At 44.2% G+C, this 22754-nt stretch overlaps 1 protein-coding gene across 2 annotated transcripts in view; it reads left to right on the forward strand.

Annotated features, from left to right (window-relative positions):
- The window catches only part of LOC137621560 (zinc finger protein 415-like), a 55550-nt gene that overhangs the window by 7681 nt on the left and 25115 nt on the right, over positions 1 to 22754 (forward strand). The window contains exon 1 of one of the 2 annotated variants that reach the window (XM_068351953.1): positions 6756 to 6862. The exons of the other annotated variant lie outside the window; for it this stretch is intronic. The gene's annotated coding sequence lies outside the window, so the exon portion shown is untranslated. Of the gene's footprint in view, positions 1 to 6755; positions 6863 to 22754 lie in introns of those variants that run through there. 2 annotated transcript variants of the gene reach the window in all.

Raw genomic sequence — 22754 nt, forward strand, 5'->3', positions numbered from 1 at the left:
TCTACGAGGTTCTCACTACCTTTCTTTCGCCTTTTTGTTGTCCCTACTCCTTTTCTTGAATCTTTCTGTTCGGCTTCATTTAAATTTTTGTTTCTTACTGCAACTTTGGTGTTACCCTCGGTTACACCCCTGTGCCGATAAGCCTAAACTATCCCAGACTAAATGGCAAAAGTCGATTTAAAGTTTAGTTTCCATTTTCAAAGTTTAATATATTTTTAGTTTGTGATAGTCTTCCAAATCATGTACTTAAGCACTGAAATTTTCGAAGTCCATACTTGGTAAAAAGAAGTTATTTTTTGTTCTCATATACCGGTAGTTTACTTACAAAACATGGTTCCAGCTTGTTGATCATTATATGACAACTTAGTGATGATGTTTATCCCTATTCCAGTATTAAACTCTTTAATAATTACTCTTAAATAATAATTTTTCGAAACACACTTTCCATTGATTAATTTAGATTCGGATTCGCTTCAGAAAGTTGAATTGGGTCGTAAGTTTTAAAATAGTTTACCAGCAACCAAGTAAGTTTTGATCCAAATGTACCGTATTTCCCGTGTGATAAGACGCTACAAGTGGTAAATTAGCAAGGCAGTTTTAGAAAAAAAAATGAGGATTTTAAAAACTTCGAAATCCATGGTCAGCGATTCTAGCATGATTATTGTCTGCTGGCACAGTAACTTTTCTTATTTTGGGTGTATTATGAAATGCTCTAGTTAATATCTATTAGCTATATGTCGATGATCCCAACTCTCTTACATATTCTTATAGGAAACAACGAAGCCAGTCATAGTTTCCACCAAAACTACACGTTTACTCATAGTATGATAGTGCTTGGTGTTTCAAGTGTTGTTTACATGAAAAAAGCAGTGTTGCCAAAAGTTCTTTATAAAATTTTGGTAAAGATGTAAAGTTCTAGTAATAGTTCCAAAATTCCTCATATACCCTATAAATTTTCACACAAAATGTAGTTATTGATTATAGAAATCTATAAATTCTTTTAAGTGGAATACTTTAGCTACAGTTTGTGATTCTGGGTCTAGTTACATTTTTGCCAACTTGGTAATACTGCACTCAATTAACAGAAGTTTTTTTCCAAGGACGTATTCAACAACTGTCTGTTTGTATTATTTCGGAACTAAGGCAACAAAGTCATTATCAATATATTGCTTTATTACAAAATATCAACAAAATATGATAAAATAGATATATACTGAATAAACAACTAATATGTCATGGTGTCGTCTGCTACGAGACCACCAGTTGGCATGTTTACTTGTGGAAGTGGGTTAGCTAGTCATCAGCTGATTACCAAAATGAAAATAAATAATTTGCTACTGTACTTCGTTAAATGAAGTGCAATATAAAAGTGAATGAATTTATATGAATGATAATTGTAGGTTTATATTCTATCTCTCGTGAGTTTGAGTGCTTGTATGTCAATAGTTTGGTATTTGAGGAGTCAAACTCCCCTAAACAACTTTTTCCTAGTGTTAAGACGCAGGGTGATTTTGGGGGGCATTTTTCGTGGAAAAAGGTGAGTCTTATGACACGGGAAATACGGTATTTTTCCTGTAATGTTTCTCGGTTTTATTATAAGTTAGACTTGAGATTGCTCATCATTTGAAATTTTAATCCTAATCATATAACCATAATACTTTGAAAAAAAAATAATTATCTTTCAATTATGTATATGTTTATCTATAGACTTTTTAATTCCTACCATTTTAACTATAATTATCTTTCAACTATGTATATGTCTATCTATAGACTTTTTTAATTCCTACCATTTTAACTATCTCTTTTTAACTCTTGTGAAAGTAGTGGACTAGTAAAATATTTCTGGTGTTAATAACTGAATAGAGAATTCATATAAAATATTGCAAGTAACAGGCTGGTGACGACATTGGGACCCTTAGGGCTTAGAGAACAGTTCGGTAAAAGCAATAATAGTTTAGAAAGACGTCCTTTAGATTTTGCCTAACAGAAATAGTATTTGTTTCTTTGAAAATGTAGGTAGCTAAGTATTAAACGAAGTTTTGAAAGGCTAATCTAGATATTCATCAGTTTTAACTAATGAGTATTATTTAGGATATGTTCAAAATGCCCCTTAGCAACTATTTCGCATTGTTTTAATTAGTCAAATGCCATAGTATTAGCTTTGTACTCTTCTTTATAGAAACTATTTTAAAAGTAAATGTTGATAATTTTATAATTTTCGTTCCATGGAGAAATTTTGTTTTAAATGGCAAATTTTCCTCGTTTTATTGTTTAAAAAGTATTACCAGACAAGTAATTTCCATTTAATATTTTCCTAAGATTCTTATCCATATAAATGCTTTTGATACATTTCACCACCAAAATTTCCTCCAAAGTAATCTAATTCTTATTATCCTTCGTAGTTACCGTTAAACCAGTCAATATAATATTTAGGTAGGAACTTGCGCCGAGATCCTCTCCCAGTAGCATAGTAAGGACCTCTTCATGAAATCAGTTAGTTGTTTTACAAGAAAGTACTTTGATAGGTTTTTCCCTCAACGTTAGTATACACGACAACTAATTCGGTAACCTCTCGTATTTATACGATTTGGAGTTATTAAAAATCTTGTATATAGTTATTTTTTTTTTTTTTTTTTTTTTTTTTTTTTTTTTTTTTTTTTTTTTTTTTTTTAAATGGTTGATTGTTTATGTTTGGTTTTACTCACGCTAAATGTAGTATTGGTTTTAGATTTCAGCACTTTTTGTATACACTTAATATCATTATTCTCTCCTCCAACGCCTATTGACGCAAAGGGTCTGTTAGATTTCGCCAGTGGTCTCTATCTTGAGCTTATAAATCAACACCTCTCCATTCATCATCATCTACTTCACGCTTCATAGTCCTCAGCCATATAGGCATAGGTCTTCCCAACTCTTCTAGTATCTGGTGGAGCACAGTTTAACGTTTGGTGATCTAATCTCTTCTGGGGAGTACGGAGAGCATGCCCAAACCATCTCCTATCCTTCACCATGATCTCTTGAGTAATCTCTCGTATAGTTTAATTTCTAATTCTGCCTTTCCATTTAACTCCCAATATCCTTCCTAGGGCTTTGTTCTCAAATCTACTAAATCTGTTGGAAATTGTTTCATTTCTTGGTATGTTTTTTGTCCTCTGGTATGGGGAAAAGGTTCTTTATTCTTTACAATTATCGAATCATGATAATATAAATTACTGTACTGGGCTTAATACACTATAGCAAAATATCGTACCGATGTGACTATCCGTTACAGTTATTGTCATAAAAAGAGACTTACATTTACTTACTTTACTTTGACGGCTGCTTTTCTGGTCCCATACAGCAGGGAACCCCTCTCTACAGGACCTCCATGTCGTTTCACCTTGTTTGTTCAGAGTAATTTAACGTTTCACATCACGTATTGTTCATTTACTGTTAAATCGTCACTGTTATATGACTGATGAAATAAGAAACTCTTCAGTTTCCTCTTGAAAGCCTTAATGTCTTCAATCATTACGATGTCTCGTGGGAGCTTATTACATAGTCTCAGGGCCGCATATTTAAAGGCTCTGGAGCCTACAGTAGACATATATCTAGGTTCGAATTGTTTGAAACTATCTGTAACTATTCTCGTGTTGACACGATTTGTTGGCTGCGCAATATGTAGCAATTTTCTTAAGAATCTTGGACAACCGGTTCCGATAACTTGGTGGGTTATTGTACTTATTAATTTAATTCTCGCTTTTATCGGCAACCAGTGTAAATAGATTAGTATAGGGGTGATCCTTTCTTTAGATGGGACACCTTTTATCAGTCTTGCTCCTCTGTTTATCATGTTTTGTAATTTCTTGAGTTGCACTTTTGGTAAATTGTAATAGAGTTGCAGTAGTCAATCCTGCTAATAATAGTTTATCACAAGTTAATTTACAGAATTTTCATCGAGGTACTTTTTTATAAACGCAATATTTCTTAGATGGTAACCAGCAGTTTTTACTACATGGTTTTAGCATTGAGGGACAGGTTACAGTCAAGACATACACATAGATCTCGAAGTTTACTAGATATCAGCACTGGGTCATTATTTATGTTCATTTGAATATCGCCTAAACTTCTCACGCTGTTTCTCTTACCCACCACCATGAATTCAGTTTTGTTCTCATTTAATTTTAGTTGTTTAAATGTCATCCATTCTCTAACACTACACGCTTGCATTGTCTGTAAAACCCACAGTAGTTACTAAAACTTTAATAATCCATTTTGTAACATTTCTGGGGCACAGTGTAAAATCCGGACGTCGGACGTCGGATTCCGTTATCATTGTTGTAAATTTCTTGAAATTTTTTGTCTGATAAAACTTTTTAATTTACTTTTACATTAATTTTAATATTTACCTTTTCTTAATTGTTATTTCTTTCAATTGAGTATATTTGCTTATATTTATGGTTATGGGAAATATGGTGTAAGGTGGTGGATTAGTTGATTAGACTGTCAACTGCCTTCCCGTGGCTCTGACTGGGCAACAGGCACAGGCTATTATAAAACGAATAAAAACAAATTGATTGATAAAATTTCATTACATTTCAAGTGAAATAGGCTTCATTTCTTGCATGTAGTATCCTGTGTCTGGCTAAAGTTGGCAACATTTTAATTGGTTAGTGGATCATACTAAACCTATTGGCAACTAAATGCAGGGTAAAGGGAGTGGTAGGCCCTTTCTCCTTATGTTACTTTACAGCCGGGTAAATTCTTATCTGTGACTGCTGATTGGCGACGTCCGGCTTTTATCCTAACAGGGTAAAATAGCGGGCAGTTAAATAGTGTAATGTTGACGTCCGATTGAGATTATTCTCAATAACATGAAAATAAACCAATATTTTTCGTACATTTATTCATAAAATAAAGTATCAGTGAACAATACCAGTCACACAAAAGAGGTGTATTTTCGCGTCTTTCCCGGTGATACAAGCGATTTTCTATTCTCCCGGACGGCATCCGACGTCCGGATTTTACACTGTGCCGAACAAACTAGAACTAGAAACAAATGTTAACATAAGACACATGAGTGACAAACATAGGCTATCTGTACCAAGAACAAATAGTAAATTTGGTGAAAGGGCTTTTAGCTACTGTGAGCCAAGACATTATAACAAACTGCCAACTGAAATGAAGGACCTAAAGGGAGCAATTGAATTTAAGAAGAAACTAAAGATATTACTTTTCACAAGATCATATGATTTGGAAGATGCTACAATCAAAGAATTGTATAAGTTATAATGAAAATGTTTCGTTAGATGATTGATATGGACCCGCCCGAGAAGTAGTTCACTCGGCTTCAGTGGAGGTGGAGGGTTGGATTTAAACCCAAAACAAGTAAGTACTCTACCTTTTCTCCTGCAATGCCGTAATTTAAACCAATCTTGCTCTTTTTTTCTGAGTTATTAGGAATAAAAACGGAATGAGTACAAAACTATATTATTATTATTATTATTATTATTATTATTATTATTATTATTATTATTATTATTATTATTATTATTATTATTATTATTATTATTATTATTACAAGCTAAGTTATAACCCTAGTTGAAAAAAACAAGAGGCTACAAGTTCAAGGGCTTATATGAAAACACTTTCTTGTTTTTTAAGTGCTTTGAATATGTGGATTTGACAGTGAACACGAGATAGGCCGACGTCTAGTCGATAATATTCTTTTCACTTCACTTGATATCGTAGCAGTCAGAGAAGTCAATAGAAGTTACCAGTTATTGAAATATCAAAAATTAAACAAAATATAAGTACCATTCCAGTATAATGGGGACAGTTTTCAGACATGGCAAATAAGTTTTTTTATGGATGAATGTAGAAATTATAGAGCGGCACAGAATAGAAACCTTAACAATAAAAGGAATAACAATAATAAAGGCTGGAAATTACAAGTCATTGGAATGTATATTTAAAGTTACTCACCCATTTGCTCTTGTAAGAAACGACTCCTTTAGACAGGGCGTTTTATATCAAGGCAATAAAATAAAAAATATATCAAGATAATAAAAAATCTTTTTATACTAAACGCAATAAACGGATTTTGAGCGAAGCAAAAAATCTATTTTTGGGTGAGATAGCCATGACGTCCTGATGGAAGGTTCTTTCAGTAGCTTCCTAAGGGTATATTTGACTACAGTAGATATTCCCAGAGAATTAAACTAAAGGTTTCACAGAATTATGTGAGTGAAAATGGCGGCTTTTGTAATGTTTTTAACAGTAGTTTTCTCTCGCCTCAGCTTTGAGAATCCCAAGGTCTTACTGTTTATTGACGAACTATATTTTATTTGAATCAAATTTCCCAATGTATGGGAAATTGTGATCGTAAACCACATCAGAAATGCTTTTCTGTAAATGTGAAATACCCACATTATTGGAACGGAACTAAGATTAAAATCGCAGTGATGCCAGATATGGAGATTTATTCCTAGATTTGGGGATTTTGGGTGTCTGATGGGGCTATTCTGTACAAGTTTCTATGAAGAAAAGTCAAAGATGAATAAACCTTGATATTGTTGAAATTAGTTTACATGCACATATATGAAGTATAGTGCGTAATTTCTATATAAGTAAAGCCTACATGCTCAGAAGAACATATATTTGTGGAAATGGGGATTTTTTAGTTATTTTGGAGATTTTTTATCATGAGTTTTGGGGATTTTTAGACTAACCCACCTGGCAAGTTGGCAACGCTAAGATTCTATCATTCGATTTCTGAAGAATCTGAACACCGGCACTTCTTCTTGATCAAGATTTAGCCGTTAACCTGTCATCCCGCGGGCCAAGTTGTGTATCCAATTTGAAGTTTGTACTTTAAATTCTGGTATGTAAATTACTTAAACTATATTTCGTTTTGTTAATAAGGAGTTTTAAATGTCGGGATTTATACCAAGCCAGTGAAAAGGCGAAGTGAAAAAGTAACTCACACATGGTTGAAGTCTGGCCAACCGGTTGGGTAGGCTTTCTGGAAGCAATTCCCTATAATCTTTTAAATGTTTCATTATTGGCATGACCTGACCTGACCTTTGATTTAAAGTAACGGGCCAGGTGTTTACACAGTCAGTATTGGTATTTAAATTAACATTATTGGTGGGTGATTTGAATAAGAAAACCAAGCTAGTGTGCCGGTTGAAGGACATTTCCAAGCAAGAGGCTTTGTAGTGTTGAAATGGAGTTATCTCATTCTACACTTACATATAGAAATAAAGGTTAGATTACATCTCTAAAAACTACCACAGCTATTTTTTAGTCTGACTGCGCCTACCACTAACGTAGGTAGGTAAGCTACCTTCAGTGGTGATGGCAATTATTGCTTTCCAAGAACACAGTTGGAATTTATTAAGGATTGTATTGCTAGAGCATCCTTGATCTTTGTGTTATGTTCCGAAATGATTACTTGTAGGGTTAGGATAGTAAAATTAAATTTAGGCCTGTTATAATAAGAATGAATATGGCCTACGAAATTGTATCTGTTTTAGTATGTGGCCTAACCTTACCTTACCTAACCTAACCTAACCTAACCTAACAAGCCAGGAAAGCCACATTCTAAACCAGAATGTAAAAGGTAGGCCACATACTTAAACCAGCACCCTTAAATTTCTAGCTAAATAATCGCCATCTTGTGATTTATGCATTTTTGACCTCGATTAGTGGAGCAAACCACTTGTTCATGAGTTTTTGGACCTCCTTATTTAAAGACAATTATGGGGCACCCCAGTGGGAAACCTGGTTTTTTTCTGTGGGGAAATTTCATAAACGAGTGATTTGCAGCAACAAAAGTAAAAAATGTAAATTAAGCTTGAGATAACCAGTTGGAAAAATATATGGTTCATATAAGTGGCTGAAAACAGGCCAAAACGTGATTATTTAACACTTGAGATTTGTAAAAGGGTACAGAAACCAACAAACCCACCAGTTCAGTTTAGTTCAGTTTAGTTCAGTTGTTAGTCGAAAGGATTCGCCTTTCCCTCGGCACCACCTCAGCTTTTTTCTTTATTGTAATTCTTTTATTTTCTTCTCTTTTTTTTCCACATCTGATATATACTCTTCTTTTCTCTATTCCTTCTTTCTTAAACTGCACGTTTCCTATTATCTTCTTTTTTTCTCTGTACAGCTGCTGTAATTCTATTATTTTTCTTCTCTCACTCATCGCTGAGGTCTGGACAGTCGAGAAGGAAATGGGCCAAGAGGTCTTTAGTAACTGTCCCACATAGCTTACATTCTACCCTTCCTCCTACTTCATGTCTTTTCCTATCATTTAATTCAAACAGTTGGCCATAGCTCTATACATGAAGACGGAATCAGGTTTGTTGGTAAAGAACATTTCTTCTCCTATTTGACATTTTTCATGTTTATATATTTTGAAACTTTTCTTTTATCTCATCCCTCCATACTTTTTTCCATCTACTTCTCTAATCATGGCCTTGAGGTCTTCTCTTCCCATTATCCTAAAGGTTATATAGTTAATTTCCGTATCTCATCCATTTCCTAGTCTCTTTCATCCATCTGTTATTTCCATTTTCTTTAATTTCTTCCTTCTATCCCTTTCACAAACCTTAGCCTTCCTCCTGCTATCCTAGTCTTCATTTCGGACATTGTCCCTGTAGAGTTGCTACTGCTGCATATGGTGGTGCTCCTAAAATTTTCTGCCTAATCCATTTTCAATTTGTTGTAATCTTTATTTCAGTCTCAGGTTTTTTGGTCTCAAGCCATGGCGTCCTGATGGAAAGTTCCTTTTTGGTAGCTTCCTTGGGTATATAACTACTAAATATTCCCAGAGAATTTAACCACAGGTTATCACAGAATTCTAACTTCTGGAGCGAGTATCCTAAAGGTTTCCCTTTAAGACATCGTATATCAACAGGGGACGCATGTATTAACGCGCCACATAGCTATCTACACCCCACACAGAGTTAACACTTCGATGTGTAGGGGCGGAGAATAGCTGGGGAGCCGTTCCACAGCTAATCTCGTTCGTGGCTACTTTTGGTACTCGAGACGTAAACAAACGGGCGCCATTGCTAAATGACGTCACGTCCGTCCTCATCCTTCGTTTAGTAGCTTGCCTTACTAGTCGGATTTTTCCCTGTGCGTACTTTATCGACTTGCATCTTAGCCATGTCTCTACCCTCGGCCTCGCCTTCTTCTGGAAAGTTGAGTACAAGGTTCCAGTATTGTTTAAATAAGCTCTGACCGTAAAGTAACTTTTACTTTTCGAGATATTTTGATGTTTTGTGGCAGAGCTGTGCCTCGACCGGACCCGCCATTTTATGGCGTCGCTGTTGTTTTGCATGCCTTATTTAGCTAGCCTCAACAGCGTTTTCCGGCCTCATTAACTAATCGATACTATTAGTTATTTAGTCTTCATAGCTAGGAACTTTATATATCGTGTTTTGACGCCTTGTTATCGGTCATCATCTGACCCCATACCAGTTCGCTAGTCTAGCCCCTAGGCCAGAGCGCCTAACATCAGTGTTCATGCATGATATATTTCAGTGATCCTAGGTTTAATTATGAAGATAGTGGCATTATTTTACAATACTATTGACTGTGATGCAAGTGTTTTCGCCTTCAGGGACCATATAGGGGATAGGTTAGATAGTGTGCCTTTCTAACCTAACCTACAAGTAGGACCCCTATATGCTTCCTTCATCCCCTGCCTTAGGGCATCCCCTCTATGTAGCCTTGCTCCCATATCAGAGTATATATCGCTTCTCTGTCCTCCCTAAGGGAATGATCCCCCCTTAGGGTTGCGTCCGAGAATGAGGAACGGCACATCCTTCCTCTATTGCTGGGGCTAGGTCTCCGACCTTTCCTGCAATAGCGATACGTCTTCCATCCTTCCTAGTTCAGGGTGTAACATCCCTGCTCTAGGTTAAGTTTGGGGCAGAGTTAGTTCTGCACCTTGCTGAAACGATACCCATGCACCGTTCTCAGACAGGCTCCCTTACCTTAGGCTAGGGAGCGTCCTCCCTTCCTTGGTGGCCGCTTTGGTACAGAGCCTCCTCCATAGAAGACCCTTCTCTTCTCCCCTCCCCACCTATCTCTTGTATGGCCTAGCCTATACTTAGGTTAGTCTATACCCATCTGTCCCCTGTCCTACAACTCCTCCTTAGGGTGGAGTGGTAGGGCTACCTTGAGCTCCTGTGTGCAGTCCGCTCTGGTACATATACCCTCATAGTGTCCTATGGGGTTAGCCACTTGATGCGTTTTGTCCACAGGGGTTCTCCCCCCCCTCTTGGGTGTTCCCTAGCCCTCCCTTGGGCTACCCTGGCTCCCGGTCCTCTGCGGCCCCCGCTTCTGGGTGATAGGGCTAGCCTCTATCATGGGTACACCCACTCAGGTGGGATGTCTTGGGGTCCGTGGCCGTACCCCTACATCCCTCCTTCTGTCTCTTTCACTATCCTGGTGCCGGTCCCTTGCCGCCTCCCCTGTCGGTGATACCCACCTCCTACCTTGGTGACATATCCCTTGCCCTCTGGGCCGTCAGTCCTCCGTGTGCCGGGGGACTGCCGCCTCCCGTCGGCGTCCAGCCGATGGCCTTCCCTCTTACCTCATAGCTTCGGTCGTCCGTCCACCGGTCCGGCCCCCGGAGTGCTGGCATCCACTGCCGGCAGTCCGGTTCTGCTATACCCATCCTTGTCGCTGTCACAAAGCCGGAGCCGCCGCTTCCCGCCGGCAACAGCGGCGGCCGCCATCCTGGTATTACCCCTGACTTTTATATTTGTCTTCCCTTATGCCAGAAACTCTGCTGGAGCGGCCTCCGGCGTGCCGTCGGTCTGCTGGAGCGGCCTCCGGCGTGCCGTCGGTCTGCCGGAGCCTTCCGGAGGCGTCAAAGCGACTTGCACCCCTTCTACTAGCTATCATCTCATGTTGATAGCCCTACATCGCAACCAGATGGTTTGATTACATAAATGGATAGGTATTATCTTACCGTTCTATTAGTAACCATGCTGTCTTCTTGCATATCACAGATTTCCAGCATGCTGTGTGTATCTTAGCACGGCTGGTTGCCGGAAACCGTTACCCTATGGGATCTTCTACGTTCCCAATTCTAGGATCTGAGTGGCCTCAGTCCCAGTTTTATATCTTTGGCAATTCCCAATAGAATTCCCACTGCTTTCCTGGCATTCTATGTTGAATTCTGTCCTGTGCCCTCAGTCACAACAAATTGTCTATGGATAAGGTCACGGTAACCAGCCGGGCGGGTTACACGGAGTATGTGTCTATCTCCTTCCGCCCATTCTCTGATCATCACACTTGATACTAAGTTAAAGATTAATCATTTAATATTTAACTTTAGAATAGAAGTCATTCTTATGACTCCCCCATACTCATGTTCTCTTTCTCTTACAGAAGGAGCACGTGAAGTGCGACCACGGCTTCTGTGCAGTGAAGCGCTTGCACTTTTATGGGCACACGGCGTGTAGGACTCACGCCCCTTGTGCCAACAGGAGAGGTGATCTGAAGTTCTGGGACCCGCAGAACTGTACGGTCTGCCAGGAACGCCTGGTCGAGGCGTTCAATAACCCTCCCTCAGCGGAGGTTAGGGACGCTTCTCGAGAGAAGCTACGCAAATGGGTGCGTGGCTTCCAGAAGAACGCCACTGGACCGTACCTTGCCACTGAAGACTTGAGGGCCTTACTGTTCCCAAAGGCATCCCCAGACTCTGTGGTCCCCAAGGATCAGATCCCCACCGTCCAGATCACGGTGGAACCCGATGTTGTCATGGCCCAGTCCATGCACGAGTGTCGCCTGGATACCGACAACGCGGAGCGTATGTCGGAGGTGTCGGAGACAACGGAGAGGAACCTCATGGCCGAAGAATTGGACTATGAGGAGGACCAAGTGGAATACACCGAGTCGGAGCAGGAGGTCGCTCCGCCTTCCACCACCGCCCCAACTCCTACACCGACGGAAGTATCTCTCCCGTCTACCTCCGCCACCCCGGACCCCATCCCACCCAGCGCCCAGGAGATGTTCCGTATGCTTGAAGCCCTTATGGACAAGAAACTCCGTGAGACACACGAGTACATCAGGACCATGGGAAGTTCCAAGGAGCCGAAAAGGATTTCGGTTAAGGACCTCCCGGCATGCTCGCACGCCAACCCCTGGAGGTATGCTGAGCATATGCCTATCGCAACGGGCAGGATCTTCGTCAGTGAGAAGGTCGGCTCGGTTGCCCTGGAAGAAGTGGAGTTCTTCCCGAGTTTTGAGGCTTATCCGGACTGTTACGTCCGGCTTCAATCCGAACCTGCCTCTAAAGAAGAGACCGAACCTAAGGAGGTGATAGTGTTCGATCTCCCGAAGGCCCAGGCTATGCTGGCCAACGCTTTTAAAAGTAGGGGTTTTACCTGCTCAAAGCTTCCGGCACTGAGCAAGAAGCACCCTACCTACGTCGCACCTGATGATGCGATCCTCCCCTTCATGGAAAAGGCCTTCGCTGCGGTACACAAGGCAGTGGAAGAAGGGAAACCTTGCCCTGCACTGGAGGAGTGCAGACCCTTCTCCCTGGTGACTCCCCCCGATGTTCGACACTGGAAGGATATCCAGCATACCTTCGTGGTGGGAAAACTAGATCCTGACGTTGCTGGACGTCAGTTTAACGAAGACCTCCCGAAACTTAATGACCATCTCCTTCGTCGGGAACAAGACACGAAGGAAAGGCTCGCCGCATCCATGTCCCTCCAGGTACAGCTAGACGTCATGGCCGGTGACACTAGAGTCCCCGACCACTACATGGTGCTCGCCAAAACGCATCTGGCGACTGTAGTTAAGGACTGTACAGCTTCATGAAGGCTCGGAGAGCCTGTCGTGAATTAGTGTTCTCAAGTGCCACAGTGAGACACGAACCCCGGAGGCTGATTTCCTCCAACATCTGGGGTAAGCACCTCTTTCCCTCTGATCTTGTGAAAGAGATCACCGACAAGGCCGCCACTGAGAACAGGAACCTTCTCCACAAATGGGGCATGTCGAAGAAGAGGAAATCCTCTCAGGACGATGGCCTTCAACCTAAGAGGAAATCCTCCAAGCCAAAACCCCAGCAACGTCAACAGAGACGGCAGTGTCCGGGACCCGCTACTCCCCAAGTGGCTGCTCAGCCACAGCAGACCTTTCAGCTGGTCACTCAACCGGTCTTGTCCCAGTCACCGGTTTTCACCCCTGCCTTCGAGCAACAGACGACTACCTTTCGTCCCAAAGGTAGAGGCTCAAGCAGAGATGCAGGCAGAGACGCATATCGCCGTCCCTCCAGAGGCAGAGGAGGAAGGGGAGCTAGCGGCCGAGGCAGTAAACCCTCGGGACACCAGAAGCAATGAAGTGCTTCCGGTGAGAGGAAGACTCCGCCAATTCCAGGATCGTTGGACCTTCGATCCCTGGGCACACAGCATCGTCAAGAAGGGTCTAGGCTGGAGTTGGACTCGACCACCCCCAACCTTCCAGCAATTCTTCCAACAATCAACCCCCCTTCTGGAAGAATATGTCCTAGATCTCTTGAACAAGGTGATAAGGAGGGTAAAGTCAACCAGGTTCCAAGGGAGACTGTTTTGCGTCCCCAAGAAGGACTCCGACAAGCTCAGAGTCATTCTAGACTTATCCCCCCTCAACAAGTTCATAGCGAACAACAAGTTCAAGATGCTGACTCTTCAACAGATAAGGACCCTTCTGCCTCGAGGTTCTTACACGGTCTCCATAGACCTGGCGGATGCCTACTGGCACGTTCCAATGAACCACCACGCTTCCTCCTACCTAGGATTTCGACTCCAAAGGAAAAGCTACGCCTTCAGGGCCATGCCCTTCGGCCTCAACGTGGCCCCCCGGATCTTCACAAAGCTGGCGGACGCCATAGTACAACAGCTCCGCCTCCGAGACGTCCAGGTGATGGCCTACCTCGACGATTGGCTAGTCTGGGCTCCATCGCCCGAGGATTGTTTAAGATCCTGCAGCAAAGTCACCCAGTTCCTAGAACACCTGGGATTCAAGATAAACGCGAAGAAATCTCGCCTCTCTCCAGATCAGAAGTTCCAATGGTTAGGAATCCAGTGGAACCTTCAGTCACACCGCCTTTCCATCCCCCTAAAGAAAAGGAAGGAAATAGCAGGGTCTGTCAAGCGACTGCTGAAATCCAAACGGATCTCAAGACGTCAGCAGGAACGAGTTCTAGGCTCTCTACAGTTCGCCTCAGTGACAAACCCAGTGCTACGTGCACAGCTAAAGGATGCCGCGGGAGTCTGGAGACGTTCTGCATCCTTCGCTCGAAGAGACCTCAAGAGACGGCTCCCAAACAGACTTCGGCTTCTCCTCAAGCCATGGTCGGAAGCAATGGCCCTGAAAAGGTCCATCCCTCTTCAACACCCACCTCCATCACTCAACATCCACACGGACGCTTCGCTGGAGGGTTGGGGAGGTCACTCCCACCAAAAACAGGCTCAAGGCACATGGTCTCCCCTATTCAAGACGTTTCACATCAACATCTTGGAGGCCATGGCGGTCCTTCTAACGCTGAAGAAACTCTCCCCGCCTCCCTCGATCCATATTCGTCTAACCCTAGACAACTCGGTGGTAGTTCGATGTCTCAATCGCCAAGGCTTAAGATCGCCCCAGATAAATCAGGTGCTTCTGACAATCTTCCGTCTGGCAGAGAAGAAGAAATGGCACCTGTCTGCAGTTCACCTACAAGGATTCCGCAATGTGACGGCGGACGCTCTATCCTGGACAAGCCTGATAGAGTCGGAATGGTCTCTAGACGCAAGATCATTCTCCTTCATCTCTCACCAAGTCCCAGAACTTCAGATCGATCTCTTCGCAACGAGCGACAACAGTCAACTTACTCGATATGTGGCCCCGTACGAGGACCCCAAGGCAGAAGCGGTGGATGCCATGTCACTGGACTGGAACAGATGGTCCAAGATCTACCTGTTCCCTCCCACCAACCTTCTGCTGAAAGTACTCCCCAAACTGAGAACCTTCAAAGGGACAGCGGCCCTAGTGGCTCAAAAGTGGCCCCGGAGCAATTGGTACCCCCCTGGTCCTGGAGCTGCAGCCCACGCTGATCCCTCTCCCGGGCCCAGTTCTCTCCCAGCAAGTACAGAAGTCGACTGTCTTCGCTTCATCATCGAAAATCAAGGACCTTCATCTCATGATTTTCTCTCCCTAGCCGCGAAGAAAAGGTTTGGGATCTCGAAGAAAAGTCTAGACTTCCTCGAGGAATACAAGACCGAATCCACAAGACGGCAATACGAATCATCCTGGAGAAAATGGGTCTCATTCGTCAAGGCAAAAAATCCTACGGAAATCACCATTGATTTTTGCATGTCCTTCTTTATTCACCTTCATGGACAGGGCTTGGCAGCCAACACGATTTCTACTTGCAAATCTGCCTTGACTAGACCACTGATGTATGCCTTCCAGATTGATCTGTCCAACGACATCTTCAATAAACTGCCTAAAGCATGCGCTCGTCTACGCCCAGCACCCCCACCAAAACCGATCTCCTGGTCTCTGGACAAGGTGCTCCATTTTGCCTCCAACCTGGACAATGATTCGTGCCCTCTCAAGGATCTGACTCAAAAAGTTATCTTTCTTTTTGCTCTTACCTCAGGAGCCCGAGTCAGCGAAATAGTGGCATTATCAAGGGACGAGGGCCACATTCTGTTTTCAGATTCAGGTGACCTTACCCTCTTCCCGGATCCGACGTTTCTCGCCAAAAACGAATTACCCACCAAAAGATGGGGCCCTTGGAGAATATGCCCCCTGAAAGAAGATGCCTCTCTATGTCCAGTAGAGAGCCTCAGATCTTCGTAGAACTTCGGACTTTGGTGGAGGCCAACTCTTCAAAGGAGAAACATCGGGCAGCGACCTGTCACTGAAACAACTAAGAGCGAAAATCACCTACTTCATTCGCAGAGCGGATCCTGACAGTACGTACACCTACTGGTCACGATCTTAGAAAAGTTGCATCGTCTCTGAATTTCTTTCAGAGTATGGATTTCGAAAGCCTTAAGAGTTTCACAGGCTGGAAATCCTCGCGTGTTTTCTTCAAACATTATGCGAAACAAGTGCAGGAAATTGAACATTTTGTGGTAGCCGCAGGTAGTGTTATGAAACCTGCACCTAACTCTGCATAGAACAGTGAGTTACTTGGGACTCTAACTCCTCGGGTGCCTATGTTGACCCTCGCGTGATACGTAGTGATTCCAAAAACACTTAGTGCTTTTTCATATACTGTTCTTCTCCCAGGTGAAATGTCATAGTCGTCACATGAGTGCCGCATGCCTAGAGCATGATGTGTTTTAATTTTAAAGACTGACGTTCCTCTGGAACGAGTGCCTACTAATAATTTGAAATTCTCTTTCAGATTCAAGAGCAAGTCTTTCATTACTATGTACATTATAATTTGTTGTAAATTACTTTTACATATCTATTGCATTTATTTAACATATTCTGCAATTGTGAAATAAAATTTCTATTTTATTACTTGTGCGTCTCAATCCGCTCCTACTTATACTATGAAATACATGACTGTCATAGTTTTATTATCCCCTTCCTCTTATAGTCGATGAAGATTACTAAGGATTCAACCCTTGTGATATACTCACCTCTGCAATGTAATATTCCTACACGAATACTTACTTACATCATACCCTAGAGACCAGACCATTCTCTATTCACATACAGTGCCTAACCACCACTTGTCTGCCCTTGAGAATGTTCCTATATGAATGCCAACCATTCAGTCTTGTCTCCGAGTTCATGTTCTCCTAGCAAGGTGGGTAGCCCTTCGATGACCACTTTGATCTTCAGCATGGCCCGTGGGGACTTCACTGCCAGGGGGGCAGGAAGGTCTCTTCCCTACGGTTCTTCTATTGAGATTACTATGCTAACCTGTTCAAAGCCCTCGGCACTTACACTAAAAGGGGAGAATCTACCACGATACATTGATTCTCTGGTATTCTTCCATCAGGACGCCATGGCTTGAGCCCAAAAAACGGATTTTGAGCGAAGCGAAAAATCTATTTTTGGGTGAGATAGCCATGGCGTCCTGATGGACCCTCCCTGCTACTTCGTCCAGTTTTTCAGGTCCCACCCTGCTCTGCTGTATCATGGTGATCGGCAAGCAACTGGCTTCAGGATGAGGACGGACGTGACGTCATTTAGCAATGGCGCCCGTTTGTTTACGTCTCGAGTACCAAAAGTAGCCACGAACGAGATTAGCTGTGGAACGGCTCCCCAGCTATTCTCCGCCCCTACACATCGAAGTGTTAACTCTGTGTGGGGTGTAGATAGCTATGTGGCGCGTTAATACATGCGTCCCCTGTTGATATACGATGTCTTAAAGGGAAACCTTTAGGATACTCGCTCCAGAAGTTAGAATTCTGTGATAACCTGTGGTTAAATTCTCTGGGAATATTTAGTAGTTATATACCAAAGGAAGCTACCAAAAAGGAACTTTCCATCAGGACGCCATGGCTATCTCACCCAAAAATAGATTTTTCACTTCGCTCAAAATCCGTTTATTACTGCTGTGTCATATAGTAGTCCCAGTAAGGGTACATTTTTCCATTAAGTTTTCCAATTAATATTTTGTGGCAGCTTTATGCAATAATTGAGTAGGTTAAGTTGGCTAGCTTTTCTGCCTTTTCCATCATTTTCTTTGTTTTTTTAAACACGTGTCTTTTCCCTTCTATCTCTATTCCTAAGTATTTTATGCATTCTGTTATTTTAATACCCTCTATTTTTTCGGTTTTTTTTTCATATATATAAGTATATGACTTCTTTTTGTTTTATTTCTCACCCACATTCTTTACATAGTTCTACTAATAATATTAGCATCTACTATACTTATGGCTACAATTATGCCGTCATCTGCAAAGAATAGTTCCCAAATCTTTATTTCGTTATCAAAGTCTTTTCCTTTTATTTCCAATTCATTTATCATTTTATATGTAATTAGTTAAAATAGAGTAGTTGACCCTGTGCATCCATGTTTTATCCCATTCTTTACATCAATGTCTTTTTCAAATTCATATCTTATGTTTATTTTGGTTTTGTCTGCTACGTAGGTTTTTTCCAATGCATCTATTACATTTGGGTGTATTCTATATTCTTTCATAATTTCTATTATTTTTTCCCCTCTTTATTGAATCTTAAGCTTTTTTTTAATGTATTGAAATTCCTACTAAACTTTCTTTCCTTTCATAACTTTCTTCTACACAATATTGTAAAATAAATGTTATTGCTCTTCCTCCTTTGGTGAACCCGGCTTGTGTTTCTTTCATCTCCATATTTTTCTCTAGGTGTTTTTCTATTTCATCTTTCATGAGCCATAAATATTTTGTATAAAGCATTTGTAAGAGCAATCGGTCTTAAATCTTTTACTGTGGGTTTCTTAACCCTTTTTATCATTTTCGTTTTATACTTTTTCCACTTTTCGGGCTTGTTCTTCTCCTTTGTTTCATTTTGTAGGCACTTGGTAATGATTTCCAAACATTTGCTGTCATTGCTGAAGTTTTATACAATTCTGGTTTTAGTTCATCGGGACCTGCTGCCTTTTTATTTTTCATTTTTCTTAGAGTTTTCTTAACTTTCTCCTCTAAGTTGGGAATATTCATTGCTGTTATTTTTCTTTTATATTTGTGCTACCATATCCATATCCATATGCTCTCTTATTTCCCTAGGGAATGTCTGTCCTAACCTAACCTAGTAATTCCCAGGCCACAACCTCTACTATTATTATTATTATTATTATTACTATTATTACTAAGCTACAACCTTAGTTAGTAAAGCAGGATGCTATAAGCCCAGGGGCTCCAACGGTAAGTAGCCAAGTGAGGAAAGGATAAATGGAAAATGAAATTTTTCAAGAAGAGTAACTACATTAAAATAGATATTTCCTATATAAACTGTAAAAACTTTAACAACACAAGAGCTAGAGAAATAAGATAGAATAGTGTGCTCGAGTGTACACTCAAACAAGAGAGCTCTAACCCAAGACTATGGAACAAAGGTTTGATTATGGAGCGTCCTTCTCCTAGGAGAGCTACTTGCCATAGCTAAAGAGGAAAGTGGTCACTGAACGATTAGTGCAGTGATCCATTTAGTTAAGAAGAATTGTTTGGTAATTTCAGTGTTGTCAGATGTATGAGGACAGGAGAATATGTAAAGAAGAGGCTAGACTATTCAATGTGTGTTGGCAAAGGGAAAATGAACTGTAACCAGAGAGGATCCAATGTACTGTCTAGCGGTATCTCAATGGGTGGCTGATGCCCCCAGCTCACAAACTGAAAATAATCTTAAATAAATCCTTACTTGTTCCGTAACCGAAATACAAACCACGCTATTTACATTGGGTTTACTTTCGGCGTAGCTGAAACTGACGAACCAATAGATTTTAACGAGGGTTAATTACCCCCGCACTAGTTAGCGGGGGTAGGGGAAGGGGTAGCTTGCTACCCCCCTCCCCCACACACTGGTGATTTGTCTCACTTCACTTTTGGCTCGGACGATGTGCAGACTTGTCTGTCTATCGTCCTCGTTGTTGACAGCCTTAATCTTTTTCTTTGCCTTTCCTCAGCTGTGTGTTTGGAAGTTGGCCTCGCCCTTTGGTATTCATCATGCGCAAGTGCCCTGGGATCGCTGGCCGCCCTTGCAGTACCTTAATGTCGGCGGTGGATACCGATCCTCACACCCTTTGCCCGCAGTGTCGAGGCCGACGGTGTGACAGGGAAAATACGTGCAGTGAGTGTAGGGAGTGGTCTGCCTCCCAGTGGGAGAGGTTTGCCCGCCGGCGTAAGAAGAAGTCCAAGAGAGACCGTTCTCCTTCAGGGGCTGCCTTGAAGGAGGAAGGCTCTAGGGACTCTTCTTCCGCCGCCCAAACCTCCTCCGAAGCTCCCACTAGTCCGGCTTCTAGTGAGAGGCCTCAGAGTGGTAGCGCAGACCCTTGTTCTGTTTCCCGAACTCGGAGTCCGGGAGAGGGCGTTGCCTCCCATAGCGGGGCGGCTCCCCCTCCTCCCCGGGGGAGGATTTTGATAACGTTGATAACTGTCACTAACGATGATCTTTTTCAGCTTTGGGCTTCCTTGGGGGTTAAGGGCCTGCCCTCCAAGGAAGCCCTGTTTAACCTTATTCAGTTTGGGGCCGCTGTCAAGCAGTCGCCGGTGATAGCAGAGGTAGATCATCTGTCTATCGTCGACGTCGTGGTGGCAGAGGCTTCCCACGGGTCTGGTCAAACCTCTGCGGCTCCTGATGTTGCTGACGTTGCTGAAGGCTCTCCTCCCCCTTCCGAACATCCTTCGAAGGGGGAGGTGGGTCCCACGGTCTCTCCCGCGGCTACGTCTCCCCCTCGGGGGAGCGCTCTGACTGAGACTCCTCTACGGAGGACCGACGATCCTGATGACCTCCTTCGTGGCCGCTTTCGCCGTAAGGCTCGTCGTCCTCTTCGTCGCAGGGGCCTCCCGTCTCCCTATAAGGGTTTCAAGAGGCGCCTCTTCGAGTCTTCTCCTCCTCCGTCCTCCGATGAGGATCCTCCTCGCCAGGAGCAGACTGTAGCAGCCGCGTCCTTAGACCTCTTCGGGGATCGTTTGCGATCTCCTACGCCTGCCAGACCTTCCACCTCCTGCGCAGATGGCCAACAGACTCCTGAACTCGTCAGCCGACGGGCACCGGTCCCTTCGGGGCAAAGGGATGTCTCCCACAGTGTGGGGGCTTCCCTTGCGCGTCAGGGTTCCCCTGCACGCCCTCCTGCGCGTTCACGCGCAGTAGCGCATAAGTGCTCTCCATCTTTGCAGTCTCCTGACTCACCTCGCCAGCGCTCTCCTGTTCGTCAGCGCTCCCCTGCTCGCCAGCACACTCCTGATCTCCAGCGCTCTCCTGATGGTCAACGCCCCCCTGCTCGCCAGCGCTCTCCTGCGGACAACATACAACCTCCTGTTCCTGTTACGCGCCCAGCGTGCCAACGGTCACCTGAGTGCACAAGATCTCCTGCTTGTCAGCGCGCACCTGAGCATCCAGTTCCTTACACGCGCCCACGCTCGCCCACCCGCCCTAGATCTCCGGATCTGGACGCGGGCAAGGATTTAACTCCTCCTCACCCACGCGTTCCTGCTCGTCATCCTCCTGCGCGTACATCCAGAGTTCCGGCACCCCCACGCGTCTACTCTTCCTGAGCCCGTTCGCGAGCGTTCGCCTTTGCGGGTCACGCCTCTTGCTCCTGCGCAGCAATCTACACATTGTCTTCCTGCGCGCCAGCGATCTCCTGCGCGTCGGCGTTCCCCCGAGTCCCGGCTATTTCCTGACCGCCCGCGCGATCCATCGCCTGTGCGCAAGCGCTCTCCTACGCGTCAGGGCCACCTGGATCTTGACAGACATAGGTCTCCTGCGATCAGCTCGCCCACGCGCGGTCGTTCGCCTGCGCGTTATACGCGCCATCGCTCTCCAACGCGCTATCATTCGCCTGCGCGTTATACACGCCTTCGCTCTCCAACGCGCTATCGTTCGCCGACTCGCCATCGTTTGCCGACTCGCCATCACTCGCCCACGCGTCACAGGTCTCCAGGACACCATCGTTCCCTTGCGCTGTACTCTTCTCCTGGCTCTCGGCAATCTCCTGTGCGCCCGCGCGTCCGCGCGCGATCGCTCCCGTGCTCGTTTATCTCCGCGCGACTACGCGCCTGCGCTCCAGCAGCCCCTCGCGCGCGATTCATTGGAAACTCCCCCGCGCGACCCCCGTTCTCGTTGGGTTCCGCAGCTCGTGGCAGCAGCAGGGTCGCATGTTTCCAGGTCGCAGTCAGGATCACCTCCGCGCAAGCGCAGGTCTCTCTCGCAGGACAAGGAAGAATCGTCGGAGAGGTCAAGGCCACTTTCTTCCCCTTTTTTGCAGGTACGCCCAGTTGCGTCCACTCTGAAGGGTCAGGCGATCCCCTTCCCTCCAGCGGGAATTACGGACTCTGTGTCCGTATCTCGGCAGTCCTGGTTTGGTCCTCTGATGCGGGCATTAGTGAAGGCTATGAAGCCGGCACTCGCCGATCTAGGACTCGAGCCAACGACGGCCTCGCCCCCGCTAAAGAGAAGAAGAGTGGACTTCGTGGTGACTTCTCCCAGGGAGAAGTTGGTTCCCTAAGAGGTCCGCCAGGAAGGCTCCATCCCCTTCGCAGTCTTTTTCTCCTTCTCCTGTGGACGAGGCCTTTCTGTCCTCAGGAGAATCCAGCGAGGCAGCGGTCTCTCCCTCGGCACCAAGGGGGGAGTCTCCTCCTCGTGGAGGGGAATCGTCTCGCGTGGAAGGTACCTTCCAGACCTCTTTGCTGGAGTCTTGTATCCCACCCATGAGGGAACCCAAGGACTCCAAGACAATTCCGAAGTCCTCTTCGCGAATTCGTCAGGAACTAGCCAGACCCCGGGAGAACTTCCACGTGTCTCCCCAGGAAGAGCTTCCGGGGACAGGAGACTTAGCTGCCAGTCCGCAGGGAGGAGAGCAGCACGAGTCTGAGCATGCCTTCTGGCAGGTCTTGGGCCTGATTAGGTAGCTCAACAGGTTCAAGGACCCGGAGATCGCCCTTCGTGAGGGCAAGGACACGGTCCTGGATCAGGTCTATGGAACTCAGAAGCCCCCAAAGGCCAGTGCAGCCCTGCCCTGGTCCTAGGGGGTGAAGAGTGCCAGAGACAGGGCCAACGCTCAGCTCGCAGACCTCGCCTCCTCCAGTCGTTCCTCTGCCAGGAACAGA

Source organism: Palaemon carinicauda, chromosome 28 (genome assembly GCF_036898095.1).
Source record: "Palaemon carinicauda isolate YSFRI2023 chromosome 28, ASM3689809v2, whole genome shotgun sequence".
Classification (NCBI taxonomy): domain Eukaryota; kingdom Metazoa; phylum Arthropoda; class Malacostraca; order Decapoda; family Palaemonidae; genus Palaemon; species Palaemon carinicauda.